The 26,900-nt window shown below is 40.4% G+C and overlaps 1 long non-coding RNA gene across 2 annotated transcripts in view; it reads right to left on the reverse strand.

Moving 5' to 3' along the window:
• LOC142289772 (uncharacterized) overlaps window positions 1–26,900 on the reverse strand; it is a 173,352-nt gene that overhangs the window by 34,006 nt on the left and 112,446 nt on the right. For both annotated transcript variants that reach the window (XR_012750155.1, XR_012750154.1), the window contains exon 2: window positions 6,528–6,731. This is a non-coding gene — a long non-coding RNA (uncharacterized LOC142289772). The remainder of the gene's footprint in view (window positions 1–6,527; window positions 6,732–26,900) is intronic.

Below are 26,900 nucleotides of genomic sequence, written 5' to 3' on the forward strand. Positions count from 1 at the left end.
AAGGAGGATTAACTCTTTCTGTGACAACCTGGCTTTGCCAGGGCGTCACAGTAGCGTGAACCCTGTGGGGTTGGAGTCTCTGGTCCTGTCCCCGGTTCTCTCTTTGCTATTGATTCCTGTACTTCAAGGTCAGTGAGGTCCTTTATGGTCTCCTCACTGTGCAGGTGTTATCAGGCCTGCCAGGAGCTTCTGCCTGACCTAGGGTCCTGTACCCCGTTGGTGCGTAGTTCCGGGAGTACTCACCCGGCAACTAACCTCCTGGGCACCAGGTTACTGTTCACTCCTAGTCAGTGCGTCTCCTCATGTCCACCCTCACAGTCTGAGTCTGACTTACTACTGTCCACTGTCTGTCCCTCCCACCTGGTTAACTAGTGGACTGGACTGGCTCCACCTCTAGGCGGCCATCCATTGGTCCGACCCTAGCCTTGTACCATTTTATGGGGGATTGTCGGGGAAAAACTGGGATTTTGTGAAGTGTTTGTGTGTGACCAGCACTTGTCTTCTGGGTCCCTAGGGGGTAGGCCCTGCATCCTCGTGAGGATGCAGTACCTTGTAGCTCCCTGATGGCTTCAGGAATGCTACATCATCCACACAGAGGTCTCCATTGTGTTACTGTGCAGGCATACTTTGATCTGCCCGGCTGAGGGAACAAAGAGAGAACAAAGCATTGTAGTGCGCATGCGCTGACATCCTTTGACCTTTCCCCATGCCTGCGCATTACAGTACATTGCTCTGCCCCCGGCAGAGCAAATAAAAAAGGAATCCAATGGAGAACTCTGTGTGGATGATGTAAAACACGTCATTCACACAGAGCTATGATGGAGGAAAATGAGGGAACAAAGAAAGGAGGCGACAGAGAGAAACCAGCGACGCCCATCGGACCAGACTGCCTCCCATGTGAGTAGAATAAAAGCTCTTTTTTATGTTATACAAAGAGGCCTGGGCTCTTATATACAGTGTTCTAGAACGCTGTATATAAGAGGTCACTGGTGGTGGCCGCAGCCTATAAAGGAAAAACCTGGTGACAGGTTCCCTTTCAGGCTCTGTGAAAGCAACAGGCCAAAGAGACAATCTATAGTTTGCTGTGCTTATAGTGGAATATACAAGCACCATGACATATAAGTCATGCATTCCTCATTACCACTGACACATCGAGCCGTAAGGGCAAAAAGACATTATTCTCCTATTATCCTAATGAAGGAGTAATGATATTTTGGATCTACCATATGTACAACCTCTCTCGCAATGAAAATAGACCTTACTGCAGCATAATTATGGTGCTTTAGATTTCTCGCTGCCTGCAAGAAACTCCATGTTGCCAATAATATCTCTGCTGACATCACAAGCTGTGACGCCGTTCATGTTGCCAAGATGACTTAACACCCTCTATTCTTTATGCCAGCTGATACATGCCTTGAGGCTGATCCAGGAGGAAATTGTAACTCATTATTTTCCAGTGATATAACATTGGTCTTTATTATATCAGCTTCACAGCACTGTCACAGTTTGTGAATTGGGAGATTGTATGTGTGAAGAAGCTGAAACAATGCATGGATTCATCACCCCGTCAATATGGCAGATGGTTTGCTTGGATTTAATTGAGTCTGGAAGAGGATTAGAAAAACTGACACCTAAAAAAAGATCTATGACATAAAATTTGTATTAAAAATATTACTGTTCATTTCATAGACCTGCAAGCTGTTTAACCCCTCTAGAACCACAATAAGCGATTTGGGATTTCAGCAGCAGTAAGGCTATGTTCACATGTTGCATTTTTGCAGCACTTTTTAATGAAAATTAAAAGCTGTTTTTTACAGTACATGCTTATTTTTTTTTTCCTGATTGCATTTGAAAACTCCTGCCTCAATGAATTGTGAGTAGTGATGGGCTAATACACCGATGTTTGCGTTCAAGAGACTCGCCCGGACTTTTTGTCTACTGGCCGCTTCTGCTTCCGGGGCCGAGCATTAACTTCCGGGGGTATTCACTACACTGTTCATCACTCGGAAGTCTTCGGCTGTTTTCGGCCATGTTCGCGGTGACGTCAGGGTTCACCCGAGTCCATGAGCCATGGACTTGATTGAACTTTGACTGTCACTGTGCGAGTCTGGCATCGGTATCACCTGGCACTACGCACACTCTCCTTACAGAAGTGGGTCGGATGCATGTATTTCCATGCAGCTGAGGCGCTCCTGTTAGGAGAGTGTGCGTCGTGCTGGGTAATACCAATGCAAGACTCGCAGGAGTCATACGCAAGTGGAATCATACCCTCAGTGTCAGCCTTCTTCTCACTCTGTAGAGATGCTTGTCTGCACAGAGCGATGAAACACAGCTGACATTGCTCTCCCTGTGGACTACATCAGACTAAGGATTTTTGTATAATAAAGATGGAGTCTCTAAATGTTTTTTTTTGTTTTATTTCTAATAACAATTTTTTTTCCATGTGTTGTGTTTTTCTTTTTACTGTTTACTAGACATTCATGGTGGCCATGTCTAATTTGGCAGGACACCATGAATTTCGGGCGTAGTACCAGCTGAGACTACAAAGCTGGTATTACCCCTTTATTACCCAGCGTACCACAGCCATCAGGGTCGCTGGAAGAGCCGGGTATAGCACCTGGAAATGGTGCTAAAAAACAATGCGCCATTTCCAGTGGCGGCTGTTGTGAATGTCAGTTATGCTTTTGCTGCTGTGAGGCTCCCTTTTGTGGCCAGGAATGGTTTGGATGGAGACCAGGTGTGCTGGAGCAATGGGCGTTTCCATTGCTAACTCTCTGCCTATTTAAACCCTGGCCTCCTAGAAGGGCGAGCCGGTTATCATTGTCCTGTAGCTCTCCAGCCTTTTTATCTTGCTTCTAACCACATCTACTCCAGATAAGTGCTTGGTTCTTTCTTATGTTGTTTTTGTTCTTTAGTTCTTATCTGGGTTGTCAATTATTGTGGTTGTTTTCAGTTTATTTGCATGCAGGAATCTTCCCTCTCTGTTGCTTTGCTGTGAAGCTCCCTGCACCTATGTTTGGAGTTTTGCTCCTATAAGTCCATGTGTTTGTTGCTTCTTGAATTTGTAATTGTCCTGTTTTCTGTTGATTGGTTTGACAAGAGCGCCTGATATAGGACGGAGTGTAGCTCGTGCAATCTGAGGACCTTTTTGTACTATTAAGTATTTGGGTTTTTGTAGGGTTTTTCTCTGGCCACCATCAGTCCCTTTCCTATCCTTTCCTATTTAGCCAGTGGGGCCTCACCTTTGCTGATCTTATCATCCATCTGTATATTGTATTTTCCTATATCACCGTAGTCTTTGAATGTGGGGGGCTTGCTATACCTTTTGCAGTCTATTTCTGAGGCAGAGAATGATTCATCCTTCCTTCCTTTTAGGATAGCTAGTTCTCCGGCTAGGTTTGCGGTGCATAGGATGTTAGTTCACTCCTCAGCTACTTCTAGTGTTGATGGTTAGTAAGGCGATGGCAGCCAGATTAGTTGCCAATGCTCTTGTCACCTTTTGCCAATGACCTATTGTGATCTTCCATGGTCCCGGATCATAACAGTATAACCGGCCCCGCAGGACATCTCTCTGGTTTATCCCCCTGAAATTCCGCCAGTGCCAACCGCAGATCAGGCGAAATGGCCGAGAGAACTACACCATCATTCAGGATAGTAGACAGCTCGGCAACCTCCAAAGAGTCAGCACAGAAACTCCTAGAAAAAGCATCGGCCTTAACATTCTTGGTGCCCGGCAGAAAAGAGACCACAAAATTAAACCGAGGAAAAACCAAAGCCCACCTGGCCTGCCAAGGATTCAACCTTTAGGCAGATTCCAGATAGGTAAGATTCTTGTGGTCTGTAAGCACCACAACTTGATGTCTAGCCTCTTCCAACCAATGTCTCCATTCTTCAAATGCCCACTTCATAGCCAATAATTTCCGGTTGCCCACATCATAATTCCGTTCAGAAGGAGCAAACTTGTTGCATCATTCCCATGAAGACTCATGGCTGTACTAGCTCAAAAGGATGCTTCTACTCAATAAAGAGCAAAGGGTTTGAATATTTATGACCGTATGATATTTCAGTTTTCTTGTTTAATAAATTTGCAAAAATTTCTACATTTCTATTTCTTTCTGTCAAGATGGGGTGCAGAGTGTAGATTAATGAGAAAAAAATTTACTTTTTTGAATTTACCAATTGGTTGCATTGAAACAAAGAGTGAAAAATTTAAAAGGGTCTGAATACTTTCAGTAACCACTGTATATTCCCCTTCTATAGCCCTGCAGAATATGTGTACTTGGTGAGATTTGGCACTTGTCACACGGAGCGTAAAAATTACTAAGAATGTGGCTGCACGTTTACTTTTCTTAAAATGGCCACCCCAAGTAAAAACAAAAAGGGTAATGTCTTCCGTAAGTATCAGTGTATGCAGACCTATCCAAACATTGTTTCATGGAAGAGAGACAGATCAGCCAACTATATAATATGTATGGGAATGTCCCCAGATTACTAATGCCAGGAAAAGAAGCATCAACATGTAGGATTTTAACAAGTACTGGCATTTTTCCTATAGGAAATAATCCACTGCCAGAGAAGCCAAGTGTGCATTTATGATAGAGTCCGACGGAAATAGCTATAGACTGTATGAGCTCTTGGTCAACTGATATCGTTAAGTAGTACCTTTCACTGAACTTTTTAATTTACCTCCTCTAATTAGTGCTGCTCCACTGATTCTAGCACAGTTTTTCATTTTCTTCTGTGCCCCTCCATTCCAAAGTTATGACTCCTGGTATTAATGATTAATGCAATTTTCCCGTCAACCGACTGGGCATATACCACTGAACTTCTCTGTAGGTGTCTTTTATTCTATGACACTGGTGAATCAAAACACAACCACACTCACAGAAAAGTTGTGCGGTAAACGTCCATTGGGTTGATGGGAACGTTTGCACCATTATTCGGGGGGGGCATAACTTTGTAGCAGAGAGGCACAGAAGAAAAAGTAAAACTGTTACAGAATCAGTAGAGCAGTGGCAATTGGAAAAGGTATTCAGTTTAAATAAAAAAAATCTAGTGATAAGTTCTCTTTAAGCATGACCAACTTAAACCACCATTCCAGTGTTTTTTTTATTGCACCACTTGAGTGTTTCTTTAAATTTAAGTCCCCTGAACATTGGGTTATAAGCACCTTCTGGTGGCTTCATCTTCCAATGCCGCCGCTCTGGCTGGTCTCTGGCGATTTGTGATCTGCTGGCAGCTCCAGTGTTTGCTGGGGCACGCCGGAGGTCACAACTCAATACAACTCGCAGCAGATTGCAGCCATGACAGATGCACAATAAACAAGTTGTAAGAACTTACACAGTTTCCATTAATGATGTTTTCATCTGAATGTCACAGTTATTTGTCATGACCTACCCTGACAAGCAAAAGGGTAACAATGTTTTGAATTTTGACTTTCAGTCTCCATATCTTACTATTCATTACAGCTTTGCATGTGAGACTACCATTTTATTATGGACAATCATCTTGGCTATCTCATACATACATTTTACTTGTAACTATTTATCATATTCTTGTCATGTCACTATATTGTTACTGTTTTGCTCCTAAAAATATAAATTTTAATTTTTAACTTTTATTATTTTGTTAGTATTTTGTAAATCCGCCTTTGACTTTCAACACTGCCTGAATCCTTCTGGGCATGCTCTGGAACAGATTCAAGCATGTCTCGTCCACCTCTTGGCTTTTGAATGGACGGATAGACTTCATTTTGTATTCTTCCATCTGTCATGCAGTCACATGATGCAGTTTGGCAATTTTCCTGGTCGAGAGACCGCTATCGACGAGCTGGATGATGCTGTTTCTCTTTGCTTGGGAAATATTATTCATTGCTGCTCCTTAATATGAACCAGTGACCTTTCACTTGGCAATCAACTCACTGAACTAATTAGGAACTGTGAGAACAGGTTGTCATTTATAGTATACAGGAAGAACAGTTCAAAACGTGTGACGTCACAGGGCTGAAGACAGGCTACGGAAGCCTGTAGCGGGCAAAATGGGTCCCAACATGTTTCAAAGGTTCAAAACGTGCCTCCTTCGTCAGGAGTCACCTTTTACCCCGTGAAGCCCGCCCGCTGAACATCGCCAGTCCCTGCACCCACAGGGAAGAAGCAGCTATACTTCTGCAACCAAGACATTCACTCAACACGCCACCTCAGCAACGTTTCATGCTGATCAGATGAGGATTCGCATTTACTGCCATCATTTACACCAAGTAGGTTGTTCCCATTCATTTACATAATGCATTAACCCTTATCACACCACTTTGTGAGCGCTATAGCCTTTTGTTACTGTAGAAAAATAACACACCAAAAGCTCATCAAAAATAGAGTAAAAAAGCAGCAAAAAATGCTAAAATGCTACCCGTGAACATAGTCTTAACAGCATACCCCATCATGTATCCTGTGTAACTAAGTGCCTGTAACATCTAGTATGAAGGTAGTCTGAGAAACCTGATAACAGTGTTGTAAAGTAGAGCCACAAACCTTTTATTCCTTTTTTGGGGGGATATGGGAGGCTTTTGTTTCTCCACAATTTTCTAGATCAATTAGAAAATAGTGCTGTAACCTCCCGCAGCTCGTTTCTCTGAAGTCGTGATATGCAGAACCCGATCCTCAATATGTCATCTAATCTTTATTGTTTCAGTATACGGGAAGTCGTGCCAGCCAATTCAGCTTATAGCAGCATTTCTGTGAAAAAAAGGAGACAAATGTAGGAAACAGAGTGAGTAACAAAGGAAACAGAAATTATCAAAAAGAAGACCATTGCTTTATTAATATTTACAAGAAGTCACAACCACCTTTATATACATAGTATAAATTATACATGAGCAACCAGAAATTACCAGCACTATCATACTATTTACCTATCCTTAGAGCAGGTCATCGATAAAAGATCGGTGCAGGTCTGACATATGGCAGTGTAATGTGGCACATGGCGGTAGTTGTGCACAAGGTGCAGTTCTCTTACACTCTAATGCGGTACATGACAGATAGGGTCCTGGCTGGGTATGTGGGCTTGTGTTGTGAAGGCAGTATGCCCGTGCAGGCCACATGGTGCCTATGGCTTCATCTGGCCAGGACCATGCATCGACTTAAAGGGAACTTGTCAGGTCCAATATACACCCAGAACCTTGAGCAGTTCTTGGTGCATATTACTAATCCCTGCCTAACCGTTCCTGTATTCTGCTACTGAAATGTATGAGAAGTTGTGTAACGGCTATCTCATGTACATAGCTGTCATCAAAGAACTGTCGAGTAAAGTTATTATGTTACTTGTAAAGAACTTGTGGTCTCTTTTCCTTAAAGGAAACCTGTCTGGTGCAATATGCACCCAGAACCACGAGCAGTTCTGGGTGCATATTGCTAATCCCTGCCTAACCGTCCCTGTATACACTATACATAGGTAAAGAGATCTTTTGAAAAAGTATTTCTAAAGATCTTTTACCGTATGCTAATGAGCAAGGGCACTAACCCTCTCGGCGTTAGTTCCCCAACCAGTCACCCCCATTAACATGTTAGCACGCCCCTGTGAACGTGCTATTATGCTAATGAATACGCAGCTTTACAGGATGATCTCACTCACCTCTCTGCTGCCTTCGCTGGATTTTGGCTAAGTGCACATAACCCCAGAGTTTGGGTCATGTGCACTACTTCAGTTTGAAGCCAGAACGTGTAAACCCGGCTTCATAGTGCACATGACCCAAACTCCGTGGTCATGCGCACGGAGCCGAAATCCAGCGATGGCGGCGGAGAGGTGAGTGAGATCATCCTGTAACACTGCGTATTCATTAGCATAATAGCACGCCCTAATCATAAAGTATATAGACAGTAGAGTATTTCATTTGTCTAGAAAACTTTCCGGCTGAGAAGGTTTATGCCTACTAAACCATCTAGTGTCAGGAAGGGGATTTCAAGACACATTCAATCCAATTTGTGTGGACACAGATTGATTTAGCCAAGTGTTTGGTTATATAAATGCTCTGCACTGAAGCTACCCTTAAAGAAAGTTTTATATACCAATATTCATTCGAGAAAGATCCCTTTAACAATTTACGTTCAGTATGCACATAGTGATCCGAGACAGTTGGCCCCTATACCTCCGCTCATCACACAATTTACTAAGGTAAGGCAGCAACTTTCTTTTCAACTGGAGAGTTCATCTCAGGAAATCATTTGTAGAGAAGAAATCTCTGTTTCTATGGAAACTCTTAGCAACCTGTGATGAACCAATGTTGTGCAACCAAGGATCATACCGGGTCCAATAATTTATAATATACCAGCACAATACTCAAGGTTCCCTGTAAGCCTAGCAACTATTTTACGATACGCATAGTGAGACCTAAGCTTGAGGTGGACATTGGATTTTGAGGTGTCAGTAGATCCCTCTGAGGCAAACTGAGCTTTGAGCAAACAAAGCTAAAACGTACAAGACCCCTGATAGCGTCTTTGCCAAAAGATATCTATCTTCATCCTCCATAACCAACCTCAGCACCAAATGACTAGCAGGAGCCAATTCTCAGGACACTGATCCCACTCAAGTAAATGGGAGATAAAATCCAGTACTCGTCAGTGGCCATGAAGCATCAGTGCTCTATTCTTTTACCATAAGTGTTTTTCACGAATGGATTAATAAATAAATTACACCCCCATACACCCGGCTTCATAGTGCACATGACCAGAAGTGCCAAGACTTCTGATAAACGCGGTGTCTAAGGCAGTGGCAACGGACACAGGTACGCGCGTCTATGCCAATGACGCTGGGCACTGAATAGCTTGTTAGTATGCACCTGTGGGCGTGCTAACATGTTAAGAGGGCAGCCTAGTAGGGGGGAAAAACGCCCATGCGACTAGTCCCCTCGCTCATTAGCATAAGGTAAAAGATCTTTAGAAATACTGTTTCTAAAGATCTCTTTATCTATGCTAGTGTATACAGGGACAGTAAGGCAGGAATTAGCAATATGCACCCAGAACTGCTCGTGGTTCGAGGTGCATATTGCATCTGACAGGTTCACTTTAAACACATACAGCTGACAAATGGTAAACAAATGTGTCCTCCTTACAGTTAGGTCCAGAAATATTTGGACAGTGACACAAGTTTTGTTATTTTAGCTGCTTACAAAAACATGTTCAGAAATACAATTATATATATAATATGGGCTGAAAGTGCACACTCCCAGCTGCAATATGAGAGTTTTCACATCCAAATCAGAGAAAGGGTTTAGGAATCATAGCTCTGTAATGCATAGCCTCCTCTTTTTCAAGGGACCAAAAGTAATTGGACAAGGGACTCTAAGGGCTGCAATTAACTCTGAAGGTGTCTCCCTCGTTAACCTGTAATCAATGAAGTAGTTAAAAGGTCTGGGGTTGATTACAGGTGTGTGGTTTTGCATTTGGAAGCTGTTGCTGTGACCAGACAACATGCGGTCTAAGGAACTCTCAATTGAGGTGAAGCAGAACATCCTGAGGCTGAAAAAAAAGAAAAAAATCCATCAGAGAGATAGCAGACATGCTTGGAGTAGCAAAATCAACAGTCGGGTACATTCTGAGAAAAAAGGAATTGACTGGTAAGCTTGGGAACTCAAAAAGGCCTGGGCATCCACGGATGACAACAGTGGTGGATGATCGCCGCATACTTTCTTTGGTGAAGAAGAACCCGTTCACAACATCAACTGAAGTCCAGAACACTCTCAGTGAAGTAGGTGTATCTGTCTCTAAGTCAACAGTAAAGAGAAGACTCCATGAAAGTAAATACAAAGGGTTCACATCTAGATGCAAACCATTCATCAATTCCAAAAATAGACAGGCCAGAGTTAAATTTGCTGAAAAACACCTCATGAAGCCAGCTCAGTTCTGGAAAAGTATTCTATGGACAGATGAGACAAAGATCAACCTGTACCAGAATGATGGGAAGAAAAAAGTTTGGAGAAGAAAGGGAACGGCACATGATCCAAGGCACACCACATCCTCTGTAAAACATGGTGGAGGCAACGTGATGGCATGGGCATGCATGGCTTTCAATGGCACTGGGTCACTTGTGTTTATTGATGAAATAACAGCAGACAAGAGTAGCCGGATGAATTCTGAAGTGTACCGGGATATACTTTCAGCCCAGATTTAGCCAAATGCCGCAAAGTTGATCGGACGGCGCTTCATAGTACAGATGGACAATGACCCCAAGCATACAGCCAAAGCTACCCAGGAGTTCATGAGTGCAAAAAAGTGGAACATTCTGCAATGGCCAAGTCAATCACCAGATCTCTTAACCCAATTGAGCATGCATTTCACTTGCTCAAATCCAGACTTAAGACGGAAAGACCCACAAACAAGCAAGACCTGAAGGCTGCGGCTGTAAAGGCCTGGCAAAGCATTAAGAAGGAGGAAACCCAGCGTTTGGTGATGTCCATGGGTTCCAGACTTAAGGCAGTGATTGCCTCCAAAGGATTCGCAACAAAATATTGAAAATAAAAATATTTTGTTTGGGTTTGGTTTATTTGTCCAATTACTTTTGACCTCCTAAAATGTGGAGTGTTTGTAAAGAAATGTGTACAATTCCTACAATTTCTATCAGATATTTTTGTTCAAACTTTCAAATTAAACGTTACAATCTGCACTTGAATTCTGTTGTAGAGGTTTCATTTCAAATCCAATGTGGTGGCATGCAGAGCCCAACTCGCGAAAATTGTGTCACTGTCCAAATATTTCTGGACCTAACTGTATGTGTTTTTCACTGACTCACAGACTTGTATTAGCCCTTGTCACTCGAGCTGTCGAAAAAAAAACCGAATGTGTTTCCGTGTATTTTGCCGGGAGACACGGTAGGTCTAAATACAGTTAGGTCCAGAAATATTTGGACAGTGACACAAGTTTTGTTATTTTAGCTGTTTACAAAACATGTTCAGAAATACAATTATATATATAATATGGGCTAAAAGTGCACACTCCCAGCTGCAATATGAGAGTTTTCACATCCAAATCGGAGAAAGGGTTTAGGAATCATAGCTCTGTAATGCATAGCCTCCTCTTTTTCAAGGGACCAAAAGTAATTGGACAAGGGACTCTAAGGGCTGCAATAAACTCTGAAGGCGTCTCCCTCGTTAACCTGTAATCAATGAAGTAGTTAAAAGGTCTGGGGTTCATTACAGGTGTGTGGTTTTGCATTTGGAAGCGGTTGCTGTGACCAGACAACATGCGGTCTAAGGAACTCTCAATTGAGGTGAAGCAGAACATCCTGAGGCTGAAAAAAAAGAAAAAATCCATCAGAGAGATAGCAGACATGCTTGGAGTAGCAAAATCAACAGTCGGGTACATTCTGAGAAAAAAGGAATTGACTGGTGAGCTTGGGAACTCAAAAAGGCCTGGGCGTCCACGGATGACAACAGTGGTGGATGATCGCCAAATACTTTCTTTGGTGAAGAAGAACCCGTTCACAACATCAACTGAAGTCCAGAACACTCTCAGTGAAGTAGGTGTATCTGTCTCTAAGTCAACAGTAAAGAGAAGACTTCATGAAAGTAAATACAAAGGGTTCACATCTAGATGCAAACCATTCATCAATTGCAAAAATAGACAGGCCAGAGTTAAATTTGCTGAAAAACACCTCATGAAGCCAGCTCAGTTCTGGAAAAGTATTCTATGGACAGATGAGACCAAGATCAACCTGTACCAGAATGATGGGAAGAAAAAAGTTTGGAGAAGAAAGGGAACGGCACATGATCCAAGGCACACCACATCCTCTGTAAAACATGGTGGAGGCAACGTGATGGCATGGGCATGCATGGCTTTCAATGGCACTGGGTCACTTGTGTTTATTGATGACATAACAGCAGACAAGAGTAGCCGGATGAATTCTGAAGTGTACCGGGATATACTTTCAGCCCAGATTCAGCCAAATGCCGCAAAGTTGATCGGACGGCGCTTCATAGTACAGATGGACAATGATCCCAAGCGTACAGCCAAAGCTACCCAGGAGTTCATGAGTGCAAAAACGTGGAACATTCTGCAATGGCCAAGTCAGTCACCAGATCTTAACCCAATTGAGCATGCATTGCACTTGCTCAAATCCAGACTTAAGACGGAAAGACCCACAAACAAGCAAGACCTGAAGGCTGCGGCTATAAAGGCCTGGCAAAGCATTAAGAAGGAGGAAACCCAGCGTTTGGTGATGTCCATGGGTTCCAGACTTAATGCAGTGATTGCCTCCAAAGGATTCGCAACAAAATATTGAAAATAATTTTTTTTTTTTGGGTTTGGTTTATTTGTCCAATTACTTTTGACCTCCTAAAATGTGGAGTGTTTGTAAAGAAATGTGTACAATTCCTACAATTTCTATCAGATATTTTTGTTCAAACCTTCAAATTAAACGTTACAATCTGCACTTGAATTCTGTTGTAGAGGTTTAATTTCAAATCCAATGTGGTGGCATGCAGAGCCCAACTCGCGAAAATTGTGTCACTGTCCAAATATTTCTGGACCTAACTGTACATACACGTGACAAGTACCATAAGTTATTATGGGTACGTGTGGCGTCTGTTAAAAAAACATGGATACCACATGGATTTCTGTACGAGGCCCTACACCAAGTCAGGAAAGGGATTAGAAAGCTTTATCTTTTGTTAGAAGTTTAGCACAACTGCTAGGCCAGCTGATGAATGTTTTGACCTGCAAATGCCGGCAATCACTGGACTCAGCAATCTTGTGTCTTCTATGCCGGTATCACTGCTGAGTTCAGTGATTGACTGCAGCGGTCAAGTATTGTAAATAGGATATCACTGCTCTGTAAACAAAAACTGTTGGGGAGCAGCACCAGTGAAGCAGCAGGGGCTACAGTAATGGACATTTTATTATTTTTTTTAAATCGGACAACTCTATTAATGGAATAGACACTCCATTTACAATGACGGATCAGTTGGGTCAATGCTGCAATGTAAAATAAAGTACAGATAAACCTATATTATATGGTTTATTATCAGTGTAAATATCTGTATGATTTTCCATGCCATAATGTTTTTTGAAGTCTGAAATCTGGAAATTATTCTCTGATTTAGTGATCATGTTGCTTTTCTCAAATCATCGTATCTTTATATAGATACCTAAATTACTACCTGAATTACAAAATCACTAAGTTACTAATAAAAGCACAAAGCAATCCATAGCAAGCAAATCAAACAGTTATTAGTAATGTTGAATGGGGTAGACTTGTTTATGTTAAAGGGAATTTGTCACCAGGTCTTTGCCACCTAATCTGAGAGCAGCAAAACGTAGGGGCAGAGACCCTAATTCCAGTGGTGTGTCACTTATTGGGCTGCTTAGTGTGGTTTTGATAAAATCACTGATTAATCAGCAGTAGGTTATAATTAGAGGACTACTTTGCATGCTGCAGGTAGTCCGGCATATTCATGAGCTCTGTATAACTGCTTGATCTGCTGCAGTGAAAACATTGATTTTATCACAATGACAGCAAACAGTTCAATAAGTGACACATGGCTGGAATCAGGGTCTCTGTCTCTACATTATGCTGCTCTCATATGAGATAGCAAAAAGCTGGTGACAGATTCCCTTTAATATTAGACAAGCTCATTTTAATTTAAAGTAATCATCCTAAGATCCAACATCCATCTATCCACTGGACCCCCATTCTCACAATCAGTGAGGTCCCCATGCTTGTGGAACCATCAATCAGACACTTCTTATCATGAATCCTGTGGATAGTTGATAAGAAGTGTCGATCTAGGGACAACCCTTTTTGAGGGCTATTCAATACTGTACAATCCCTTACTAATGGCAAAGGCTGCCTGATGTGTGTAGATATATACTGTATATATATATATGTATATATACAGTATATATATACATATATATAATATATATATATATATATATATATATATATATATACAGTATATCTATATTTTTTTCTCAAAAAAATATAGGGAACACTACAATACCATATTGTTGTTTAAGTGTTCCTTTTCTTTTTTTTAGCAGTATATATATATATATATATATATATATATATATATGTATATATATATATCTGTATATACATGCAATATATACACTTAGCTCCCACACCGGTGGCATTACTCGGCTCTTAAACCTTTATCCGTCCCCAGTCTCTTGGCATAAAGTGTGATATAACTGCTGCTGACAATCAGTAGCCGCTGAATGGCTGAAGCCTTCATAATTCTGTATGAAAAAGTGAAGGCTGCAGGCAATCATTGGCCACTGGAATCATATGACATTGTTTATTGAACAAGGTCTGTATACCGAAATATTGGCTTCTTTTCTGTATAGACTTATTGCTGCACCATCAATCAAATAAAGACTGTATTAGTTGGAATATACGTGTGCCGTGGTATTCTGTTATATATTGCTGAGCACCGAGATCTTAATCTTACCATTGAGGGTCTACCATACTATTTTCCATTGTTTTTTGGCGATAAAGGTAAGTATAACTTGGGGGCCATTAATATGGGGTTGTCCATATGCCATATAACCCCGCCCACACCAATGATTACCTGCTCATGTTCAGTGTACACAGAAAGCAGCCAATCAGTGATGGAGGCGGCGTTACACAGAGCTCACAAAGACGGAGGACTACCTGACAGCAGTTTTACTAGTCCTCTAGTGATAATCTCCTGCCTATATAACAATGATTTTATAAAAACTACACTATGCAGCCCAGAAGGGAACACATCACTGGAATTAGGGTCTCTGCCCCTATGTTATGCTGCTCCTAGATTAGGTGTCAAAAACTTGGTGACAGATTCCCTTTAACAATTATCATTCTCATATACAGAATATACACGATGTCAACCAGAAGGCGGCCGAATATTTCATTACACAATGTATAAATGGAACCTGTCACCTGAATTTGTCACACTAAAGCGTCACCACATTGTTACTGCCACATTAACAATGCTACAGACAAGCTTTTATAGAAACTTTCTACAAAAGTCACAGTTTAAAAAACAAATCTATAATCTGACACGTGCAATATGCTAATTACCCACGCCGGATTATTCACGGGTTTTACACTGACTTCTCTGAATATTTATATGAAAGCTTGGCTGTGAGGCTGTGATAGAGACGGGTAACAATATCAGGACAGTTTAGGGCGGCAAATCGATGTGACACCTTACAATTAAACCTTACCTATAAATGATAATTAGATTTTATTATCAAGCTAAATATTTTACTTCTTTAATTCTAAAGCACCATTTACATTGGATTGTTCATTAAATCACTGTTGTACATCACCCCATGTAAACAGGGTAGTGCATTAAAAATCACTCTACCAGCATAAAGCTCATATCGGCCCATGTGAACAGGGCCATAAACGAGCACGGATCAACTTTCTGAAGTCTATCGGCCATTATTGAAACCACACACTGATTAATTTAATAGGGCATATTCTTCAAATGAAAATCACTTATACAAGTTATGGGTACTCAAAAAAGAAAATCGGATCCTATACTAAAAATCTGTGTAGCCTCAGATTATTATAAATACATCGTCATTATTAATGATTATGATTGATTTGGGATGAGCGAACCAGAACTGTAAACACCGGGTATCCTGGTCTCGGACTTCAAAACGGACTAAAAAAAAGTAATTGTCTGAGCTCGGAGTTCGGGTAATGTTCATACGTTAATAAAGTTTGTTGAAAGGCTGCAGCACAGCCAATCGGCAAGCTTGATTCAAAGCGGAAGTTGCCTTTCTGCTGCTGTGAACAATAAAGATAGAGAAAAAAAAATGACGTGGGCTCCTGCCTATTTTTGATACCGTGAGAAATTTTGGGCTGCCACTGACCAACAGTAACCTATGCAGCCTCGTTCTCACAAAGTTGTCAGAACGCAGCTCCTTGGGAATCCATGGACGTCATGGGACATTACACTTTGAATTACATCGAAAATTCCAGAATTTATTCTGAAGTAATGAATTTGTGAAAAAGGGGGTGTGAGGGAGTCTTTATTCACCAATTGGATTATGTCAGAACATGGAGGATTATTTTTTAATTAATTGGTGAATGAGGTCGTGTTGGGGAGTGTTTATTCACATACATTTTGTGTCTGTATTTTTTTTAATTGTACATTTGCCGGGTTAGTAATGGGGGGTGTTTGATAGACACCTATCCATTACTTACCCCTGGGCAAGTATTATCCCGATTTCCACTGAACCAGGGCAATTGGGAAGAGCTGGGCAGAGTGCCAGAATGGGTGCACTTAATGGATGCGGCACTTCTGGGGAAGCTGTGGGCTGCAATTTTTAGGCTGGGGGGGCAAGTAACCATGGGCACTCCCACCCTTATAATATCAGCCCCCAGTTGTCTGCGTTTCCTTGTCTTGTTATCAAAAATAGGGTGGAGTACATGCGGTTTATTTTACATTATTTATTTAAATAATTTAAGAAATGGAATGGGATCACCTCTATTTTTTAGGACTAGCCAAGGTAAAGCTAACAGCTGAGGGTTGCAGCCCATAGTTGTCTGCTTTACTTGCGTTGGTTATCAAAAATAGGAGGGAGCCCATGTCATTCCCTATTGACTTATATGGGGTTTGGGGTCAAGTCCAGCCAAACCCAGCGAACCTGAACATCCACAGATCTGCTCATTCATAATGTTGTTGTATAAAAATGGATGCCCTATGGACGTAAAAAAACGGCCACATGGATGACAATATGGATGAAAATGGTCCAAATGTTCTGGGTGATCTTTTATATGCTTGTCTGGAAACAGAGAACACGAGTAGTTTAGCAGACAGAAATGAGGAAACTAATGTGGGAAGTTGAAACATTTGTGGAATGATCTGTAGATGAGTAATAGAATTTGGAATCTTAGATTAAAAGAAACATGTAACCACAGAGGAAAAAATAAGTAACAAGTTGTCAAAGTGGATTAGTTCTTTAGTAGTGTTAATAGTGACAGAGGGCGAAGACAATCCAATTATTGCAAATGATCTAAAATCACTGTAGGAACATTTGAGACAAAAGGAAAAAGAAACATCTTTATGAACATGAAGGACACACATATCAGATACATGTATAAGGGAGAGACTGTTCCAGCAGGAGATGAGCACTGTCCGAGGAGACTGACAGCAGCTTACACGGTTACACCCCTATCTCTAAATGTAGTGATAAGCGGTTATTTTGCTTAAAAGCCTTCATTTTGATTACTTAATATGTATGGCCACTAACAGGATTGTCTTCTATGCCATAAATATCAGGTCAGTTAGTTGGCAATGACTTATTCAATCCGCTTTTTTACAGCAGCAGCAATTAATCATTTACAGGACCATTTACATTTTCCGATATTACAGAATTGCAATGTATCCCAAAAAATTGGATGATATACTGTAGCACCTGATTTTTTTATGTGCACCCATAGACTTGAATAACCAAGAGTCATCCGATTTGTGGAAGAAACTTTTTTCACAAGCAGATTCAGGCAGTGAAATAAATTATTCGGCAGCAAGTCCAAATTGCGTAACATTGGTCCTATTACTGTCTGTTTGTTTTCACAGACAGCATTAGGACTGAAAATACAGCCATGCATGTAAACGAGCCCTGAGTTCAACATCCCCACCAAATAGCCGTCACCAGCTTTGTAAGGGGCCCATAAGAAAACCATGGATGGAGAGGAACAGAGTTAATTATTACAACATAACTTTTAGTAAAGACACTAAAAAAATCATTTACTGCCTTGGTAAAATAGGACAAGAAAAGTCATGGCTCCAAATAAGACATTGGATCCAGTATATCAAGGATTTTAAATGGTTTGTCCAGTAGAAGGATGACTGACTCATCAATATGTGGGTCACAATACTTGGCAGATGGATAGGTGCATCAGGCAAGCAAGCAGTATCGGCCCAGATATTGATAATAAAAGGATCTGGTTAAAGACAATATAACTAACCCATCCAATATATATACTTGATGGTAAAAATATATATTACTGACCGGGATTAATAGAATTGATCATAATAGAGGGTGTATTGGACAGTGGTCAATAAAACCTCAAGGTGGTGAAGTAATATGTTGACAATAGTGGTCATTCAATTTTTGAGCAATGTACACCGTGTGCAGAATTATTAGGCAAGTTGTATTTTAGAGGATTTTTTTTATTATTGATCAACAACTATGTTCTCAATCAACCCAAAAGACTCATAAATATCAAAGCTTAATATAGGTAACTAATACTATGCATAATTATTAGGCAACTTAATAAAAACCAAATATATTCTCACTTGTTTATTTTCACCAGGTAAACCAATATAACTGCACAAAATGTAGAAATAAACATTTCTGACATGCAAAAACAAAACCCCCAAAATTTAGTGACCAATATAGCCACCTTTCTTTATGATGACACTCAACAGCCTACCAGCCAGAGATTCTGTCAGTTGCTTGATGTGTTTATGGTCAACATTGGGTGCAGCAGCCACCACAGCCTCCCAGAAACTGTTCCAAGAGGTGTACTGTTTTTCCTCCCTGTAGATCTCACATTTTATGAGGGAACACAGGTTTTCTATGGGATTCAGATCAGGTGAACAAGGGTGCCATGTCATTATTTTTTCATCTTTTTGACCTTTACTGGACAGCCACGCTGTGGAGTAGTTGGATGCATGTGATGGAACATTGTGCTGCATGAAAATCATGTTTTTCTTGCACAATACCAACTTCTTCCTGTACCACTGCTTGAAGGTGTCTTCCAAAAACTGGCAGTAGGTCTGGGGGTTGAGCTTCACTCCATCCGCAACCCGAAATGGTCCCACAAGTTCATCTTTGATGATACCAGCCCATACCAGTACCCCACCTCCACCTTGCTGGAGTTGGAGTGGAGCTCTCTGCCCTTTACTGATCCAGCTTCTGGCCCATCCATCTGGCCCATCAAGAGTCACTCTCATTTCATCAGTCCATAAAACCTTTGAAAAATCAGTCTTAAGATATTTCTTGGCCCAGTCTTGACGATTTATCTTATGTTTCTTGTTCAAAGATGGTCGTTTTTCAGCCTTCCTTACCTTGGCCATGTCCCTGAGTATGGCACACCTTGTGTTTTTTGATACTCCAGTAATGTTGCAGCTCTGAAATATGGCCAAACTGGTGGCAAATGGCATCTTGGCAGCTTCACGCTTGATTTTCCTCAATTTATGGGCAGTTATTTTGCGCCTTTTTTGCCCAACACACTTCTTGCGACCCTGTTGGCTTTTTGCCATGAAACGCTTGATTGTTCGGTGATCACGCTTCAAAAGTTTGGCAATTTCAAGACTGCTGCCTCCCTCTGCATCACACAATTTTGGACTTTTCAGAGCCTGTCAAATCTCTCTTCTGACCCATTTTGCCAAAGGAAAGGAAGTTGTCTAATAATTAAGCACACCTTATATAGGGTGTTGATGTCATTACACCCCACTCCTCCTAATTACAGAGATGCACATCACCTGATTTACTTAATTGGTAGTTGGCTCTCAAGCCTATACAGCTTGGAGTAGGACAACATGTATGAAAATTATCATGTGATCAAAATACTCATTTGCCTAATAATTCTGCACACAGTGTATATCCTTATGTAAATATATTTCCAAAGTGCAATTGTGCGTTACATGTAGAAACAAAATAAAATAAAATATATATACACTACAGTTCAAAAGTTTAGGGTCACTTAGATATTTCCTTATTTTTGAAAGGAAAGCAAATTTTTTTTTAATGAAGCTAAAATTAAATTAAACAGAAATACACTCTTTACATTGTTAATGTGGTAAATGACCATTCTAGCTGCAAACGTCTGGTTTTTAATGCAATATCTACATAGGTGTATAGAGGCCCATTTCCAACAACCACCACTCCAGTTTTCTAATGGTACATTGTGTTTGCTAACTTTGTTGGAAGGCTAATGGATGTTTAGAAATCAATTGAAAACCCTTGTGTAAGTATGTTAGCAGAACTGAAAACAGTTTTGCTGATTAGAAAAGCTATAAAACTGACCTTCCTTTGAGTTAGTTGAGAATCTGGAGCATTATATTTGTTGGTTCCATTAACCTCTCAAAATGGCCAGAAAAAGAGAACTTTCATGTGAAACTTGACAATCTATTCTTGTTCTTAGAAATGAAGGATATTCCATGCAAGAAATTGCCGAGAAACTGAACATTTCCTACAACGGTGTGTACTACTCCCTTCAGAGGAGAGCACAAACAGGCTCTAATCAGAGTAGAAAGAGAAATGGTAGGCCCCTCTACACACCTGAGCAACAAAACAAGTACATTAGATTTTCTAGTTTGAGAAATCGACGCCTCACAGGTCCTCAACTGTCAGTTTCATTAAATAGTACCTGCAAAATGCCAATGTCAATGTCTACAGTGAAGAGGTGACTCCGGGATGCTGGCCTTCAGGGCAGAGGGGCAAAGAAAAAGCCATATCTGAGACTGGCTAATAAAAGGAAAAGATTAATATGGGCAAAAGTACAGAGACATTGGACAGAGGAACATTGGAAAAAAGTGTTATGGAGAGACGAATCGAAGTTTGAGGTGTTTGGATCACACAGAAGAACATTTGTGAGACGGAGAACAACTGAAAAGATGCTGGAAGAGTGCCTGATGCCATCTGTCAAGCATGGTGGAGGTAGTGTGATGGTCTGGGGTTGCTTTGGTGCTAGTAAAGCGGGAGATTTGTACAAGGTAAAAGGGATTTTGAATAAAGAAGGCTATCACTCCATTTTGCAACGCCATGCCATACCCTATGGACAGCGCTTGATTGGAGCCAATTTCATCCTACAACAGGACAAAATTATGCATGAACTATTTAGGAAAGAAGCAGGCAGCTGGTATTCTATCTGTAATGGAGTGAACAGCCCAGTCACCAGATCTCAACCCTATTAAGCTGTTGTGAGAGCAGCTTGACCGTATGGTACGCAAAAAGTCCCCATCAAGCCAATCCAACTTGTGGGGGGCTTCTGGAAGCATGGGGTGAATTATCTCCAGATTACCGCAGCAAATTGACAGCTAGAATGCCAAAGGTCTGCAAAGCTATAATTGCCGCAAAGGGAGCATTCTTTGATGAAAGCAAAGTTTGAAGGAGAAAATTATTATTTCAAGTAAAAATCATTATTTCCAACTTAGTCAATATCTGGACTATATTTTCTCTTCATTATGCAACTTATTTGATAAATAAAATTATGATTTTTCATGGAAAAGACAAAATTGTCTGGGTGACCCCAAACTTTTGAACTGTAGTGTACATATAAGACTAGAGCAGCACTTTGGCTTCCACGTTATTGCTGTGATGAGCAAAAGATTAACAGTGTTTTGAACTTTTATCTCTCCGGATCCATATCTCATCATCCACCACATCTTTGAGTGTGAGGCTATTTTAATTTTATAAATAATCATCTTGGCTATCTCCTACATAAAATTGGCTTGTAAGTATTTAGCATATGATTATTTATGTAGATTCTAGGCATGTTACTGCATTGTTACTGTTTTGCTCCTGGTCTTTGACTTTTTTTTTCTTCCAATATACTACAAATTAAAACCTATTTTCAACCCCTAACTCCTCCCAGTCTGATTATCTTTGCTCCAGCAGGTCCTCTACCAGAGGTCTGATCTCGGATATTTATGCCCTTCTAAGTAACCATAAACCGACAGAAACCCTTAAACATACCTATATGCGGATATAAAGATAACCAAATTAAAATGCTGATGACGTGGTACCGCACACCTGCACTCCTCAAATTTAGTCACGCTATATCAGATAACTGAGATGTAACGTTAATGGTGCTTCTCTATACCACATTTTTTGGACCTGTGCTAGGGTAACTAGCTTCTGGAGGGAGGGCAAGACCCTAATTGGTAATGTTCTAGCCAAGCATATCCCTTTAGACCTTGAATGTGTTTCCACCAGGTTTAGATAAATCTGGGACCAAATTATTATTATACCTCCTAATGTCTGGTCCCTTTGTTTTGGAAGATGGTGGCTCCTATAGCGGATTTATATTCAAGCGTAAAATATATTAATTTAATGGAAAAGATGTCTGCTGTCCTAAATAATTCTATGGACAATTTTAACCGAACATTGAGTCCCTGGGAGCTCTTTGTTGACTCATTCCAACTACAGCGACCTGATCAAACTCGAGTCCCTGAGATGACAAGGAACACCACATTCTTCCTTCTTCAAACTATTGATCATTCTGCTGTCCCCGCCACCCAGCCCAAGATCTCAGACTTTACTCAAAATGTAGAACTTTCGCTGAGCTATATTATATGACTGCACATTTTAAATAATTGTTTTGACAAATTGTTTTCTTTAATATAAATATAATAAAAATAAACGTGAAAAAATATGACCTTGTTTTCACATTCCCTAATAGCTCAATGTTTTATTATTTTGATTTCCAAGTGAAAGGTCACTGGTTCGAATCGAGGAGCAGCCATGAAGAACATTTTCCAAGAAGAGAAACAGCATTATCCAGCTTTAAAATCTCAATATACTGGATCTAATATCTGTTTAACAAGGCAGTAATTGATTTTTTAGCACATTTACTAACATTATGTTTTAATAATTATTTCTCACATTTTGCTTCCTAAATCTAAGGAAGAAATATCACAAAAAATAAACAAGCCAATGCACAAAATCACAATAAAATATCCATGCTAAAATGATATAAATATATTAGTAAGAGACAAAGTTGTTTGGATGGGATCAGCAACAGGTGGTTGTACAGTACATAGAAAACAAGGAGTTATGCAAAGTGAACTGTGTCAGAGGAAGGATTGCTTCATAGTTAGTGCATGTTCACACTGTCTTTTTCCGGCAGTTTTTGCGTGGGAAAATGTTGTAAAAAATATTAAAGAATGCGCAAAAGAATGAACGTATTCATTTCTATGCAAAAAATGACTAGCTGTTTATATGTTCAAGCTTCTGAGCTTGAAATGATTCAGGCTTTCAAAAGGCGTCAAGTTATAATTTGTAATAATGAAGACAACATTTAACCAATTCATCACTAGGATTTTTTTTCGCCTTTACGCTTTCGTTTTGTTGCTATCGTTACAGACAGATAAACTTACCCACAACAACCGTACCCAACGTAGGACATTCTACTACATTTTATGTCAGGAAGAGGTTAAAAATGCAGGTATCACAGAGCATCCCATACTTTGGGCTACAATAAAAACATGGAGGAGGGTAAGAAAGATTTGCGGTGCTAGCTGCTATGTAACACCATTCCAGACATTTAGGTGGAACCCACACTTTCTAGAGGGCAGGCGCACAGTGGAGTACGAGATTCTGGCCACGCAAAAATGTCAGATGGCAGTGGATATGCTGGATTCCGGCTTTTCTTTACTGACTTTCGAGGAAGCGACACGCCACTTTCCAGCATTCACGCACAAACCTTTCTTATTCCTTCAAGCTCGTAGCTTGGCACTAAAAAATATTGCTCAAGGAGCAGAAGTAGGGCCAGGTAGAAAATTGGACACTTTTATCTGTAACGCTAGAACGTAGGCCACCTCCACTAGCCAGATATACTCGTTGCTACTTCCTCACTGGAACTGGGAGGAGGAGATGGCGGGCCCGACAAAATGGAAAACCGAGTTCCCGGAATATGAGATAGCAGATATATTGGAAGCTACCCTATCTCTAGTATAAATAGTGCCATATGCTAGTTAAATGGCTTTACGTGTCTTTCATAGGGCGTACATATCACCTCTGGTTCGGTCCAGGATGTTATCTACAATATAGGCTTGCGCTAAGTGTGGACTGGCAAAAGCTACACTATACCATCAGTTTTGGGAATGCATGCAAATTTTGGAACAGTGGAAACAAGTACATCTAAGAATTCAAAGCACATACAAGATTAAATTCCAGTTAACCACTCAATGGGCCATCTTTAATATCCTAGGAGGACTCAGCAAATTATCCCCAGGGAAACAAAGGCGGCACTTTCTATTTGGGCAGCGGCCACTAGGAAAAGCATTTTACACCAATGGATAAACTAGAATCCCCCAACTATGGCATTGGTTGACACAAAAATCAAATTTCTGTTTAAAATGGAGAGATTGGAGATGCTGACAAATAAGGAAAAATTGACCAGGACAGTTTTTGAAACATGGAGTCCATACATCCAGACACTCCCTATAGACACTACAAATAGTCTTAGAAACAATTTGAAAATACCTCATGGTACCTGCGGGAGGTCATTGGAGGGCACAACCCAATACCATAAAGATCTAGGTTTGGAGAGAGGACTCGCAAAGGTGAGGTGAGGGGAGGTCGGGAGGGGGGTTGGGATTCGAGGAGATATATTATCTGTAATTTTGTAGTTTAACATAACCATAATGTATTCTATTATATGATTATTGATTATCTGTTTTTGTTATTAAAAACTAATAAAAAGAATGTTAAAAAAATGCACGTATTAAACTACTTGCCCAGATGGCTGCCAACAGTCCAGATGGAGAACTAAAAACACGTCATGACTCATAGTTTCTCAAGTTCAGCTATCATTATCAGAGTACCCACTGTGAAGCTAAACTGGCTAATGGTCTTCTGACCTTAACAGCCTCATATTTGCCTTTGAGGATGTTGCGCTTGGGTCAGGAGACCAATGATCGGTCTGTATATTGATGGATGTGTGAAGCCAGTGTAAGTTAGGAAAAGAGAGAGAAGCTATTATGAAAAGCATTAGGGTATTATCAATATCTTTTAATCCTGGGTTCTAGACCAATCAATATTGTAAAGTAAAAAGAATGATTATTTAGTGACATGGCCTTCAATAGTGACCCTATTGGAGCAAAGAATTGGCCATGTAAAGGTACATTAGGGCTACATAAATTACACTGTTTTATATATTTTCAAAAGTTGTCAGGTTAAGTTATGAAATGACCCATTGTTTGTATGAAATCAAAGAGTTTTCCTTTTACTTCTACATATAATTCATGCACAAACATTTCAGTACTTTGAAACATTATGATTTTTGCAAATATAAAGATGCAGAATATTTCATGTCAATTTTCTGATTTTATTTAGAGGAAGCTTAGCAAGGATTCAAATACATAAAACATAACCAAACACTATTGTGAATTATAAACAGTTATAGAACTTATACTACAAAATTTGGTCTTAATTCAGTGACAAGTAATTTTTACTTGTCCCTCGAACTCCTGCATAGGCTCATCCTTTACAATTGTCCATCAGTAATCTACCAGCATTGATGGATTCCATTTTGATATCTTGATATCTTTTTTCCAAAACCAAAATATCTCAACGTGCTCGTTATTCATTGCTCCACAATGTGGTGGAAAAGTCTAGATGTGAATGTAAGAAATGGATCTTTACGAACATCTTACAGCCAAGATCCTTGTATGTTTTAAAGAGATTTTCCATTAGCGCTTCATAGTTTTCTGCTCTTGAGTTTCTTGATTTACCACTAATGCGAATGCTACCCATGCAACCTTTTCCTTGTTCTGCAACAAAGAAACTCCTCATCTTGAAGAAGCTTATAAATCTTCTATTAAACTCTTGAAGTTGTTGCATGCTACAAGATCACCCTCCAAGAGAAAATATTGGACAAGATTTTTATCACGGTTGCAGAACAAAGAAATCTGAACATCGCCCACTAGGAGATACAACTGCTGTAGTCTGGAACCTAAGAGCTCAGCTTTACTCTTGGGCAGATCCAAATCTATAGCAGATCGCTCAATTCACTTTGTGTTATAAGGTGTGATTGAGTTCAGGTTGCTGACAGAAAGTATGGGTTCTAAAAGAAAAATGCTTCATCACATTAAGCACCCTTTTTTTCCTCATTCGACTAAACTGAAAATGTTTCTGGTTCTTTTGGAACCAGCAATTATTCTGTATATGGTACTTGCCATATTGCAGATAGAATGTTTGAATGCTGTAAAGTCCACTTCTTCTTTCTTGAAACTCCTTTCCTAATGAGGAGCACCATGCAGAAATAGCAACTGACTGGTAATGTGATTGGTTGGCTCTCTCCATATCATGAGACTGCCAAAGGGAAAGACTGCCTCTTCCCATGCAACCACTGGGAAAGATGTGATGCACATCTATTGCAACATGAACTACTCACAAAAATTAGGGATATTTGGCTATTGGGTGAAATTATGTAAAATGTAAAAAGTTCACATTACAATATTTTATCATGAAAATAGGGTGTTTAAGTAGACGCCTGCAATTATGATTTCCTCATCTCAAACAATTTATGGAAACAAAAGCCAACAGGGATTAGTATACAGCCCAAAAAAATGGCAATGTCTCAATAACGTGTCATGGGGCCTTCAGCATCTATTATAGCTTGAGTAGAGTTATTGTCTGCTGAGGCATGGCATTCCACACTCTTCTTCAAGGGTGTCTCTCAGGTCATTTAGGTTCTGTGGTACAGAGTTACAATTCAGCTGATCCCATAGGTTTTCTATGGGATTCAAGTCTGGGGAAAGTGCAGGCCACACTATTTGAGGTACCCCAGTTTCCATTCCAGCAGCTGTTCGCTAATGATATGACCTTGATGAGCTGGAGCACTGTTGTCCATGAAGATTATATTAGGCCTGTATTGTTCATACAGAGGCACAATGACTGGATTAATCATGTTATTCAAGTAGTAAGGTCTTGTCACTGTACTATTCACAAAGTGTAGGGCAATTCTGTATTGACTAGACATACCTGCTCATACTATACCACCACCCGCAAATGTTCATGTGGTGATAACAGTGGCTGATGCATAGGAACGTCTCCAACATCGTTGGCGGCCAACATTTCTGCTCAGAGTGAATCGACTTTCATCAGTGAAAAGCACTGAAGTCCATTGGTCTCTTGTCCAGTGTCGATGACGCCTGTGCCTGGTGTGTGGTCAGGTAT

The sequence above is a fragment of the Anomaloglossus baeobatrachus genome, chromosome 2 (assembly GCF_048569485.1).
Source record: "Anomaloglossus baeobatrachus isolate aAnoBae1 chromosome 2, aAnoBae1.hap1, whole genome shotgun sequence".
NCBI lineage: Eukaryota > Metazoa > Chordata > Amphibia > Anura > Aromobatidae > Anomaloglossus > Anomaloglossus baeobatrachus.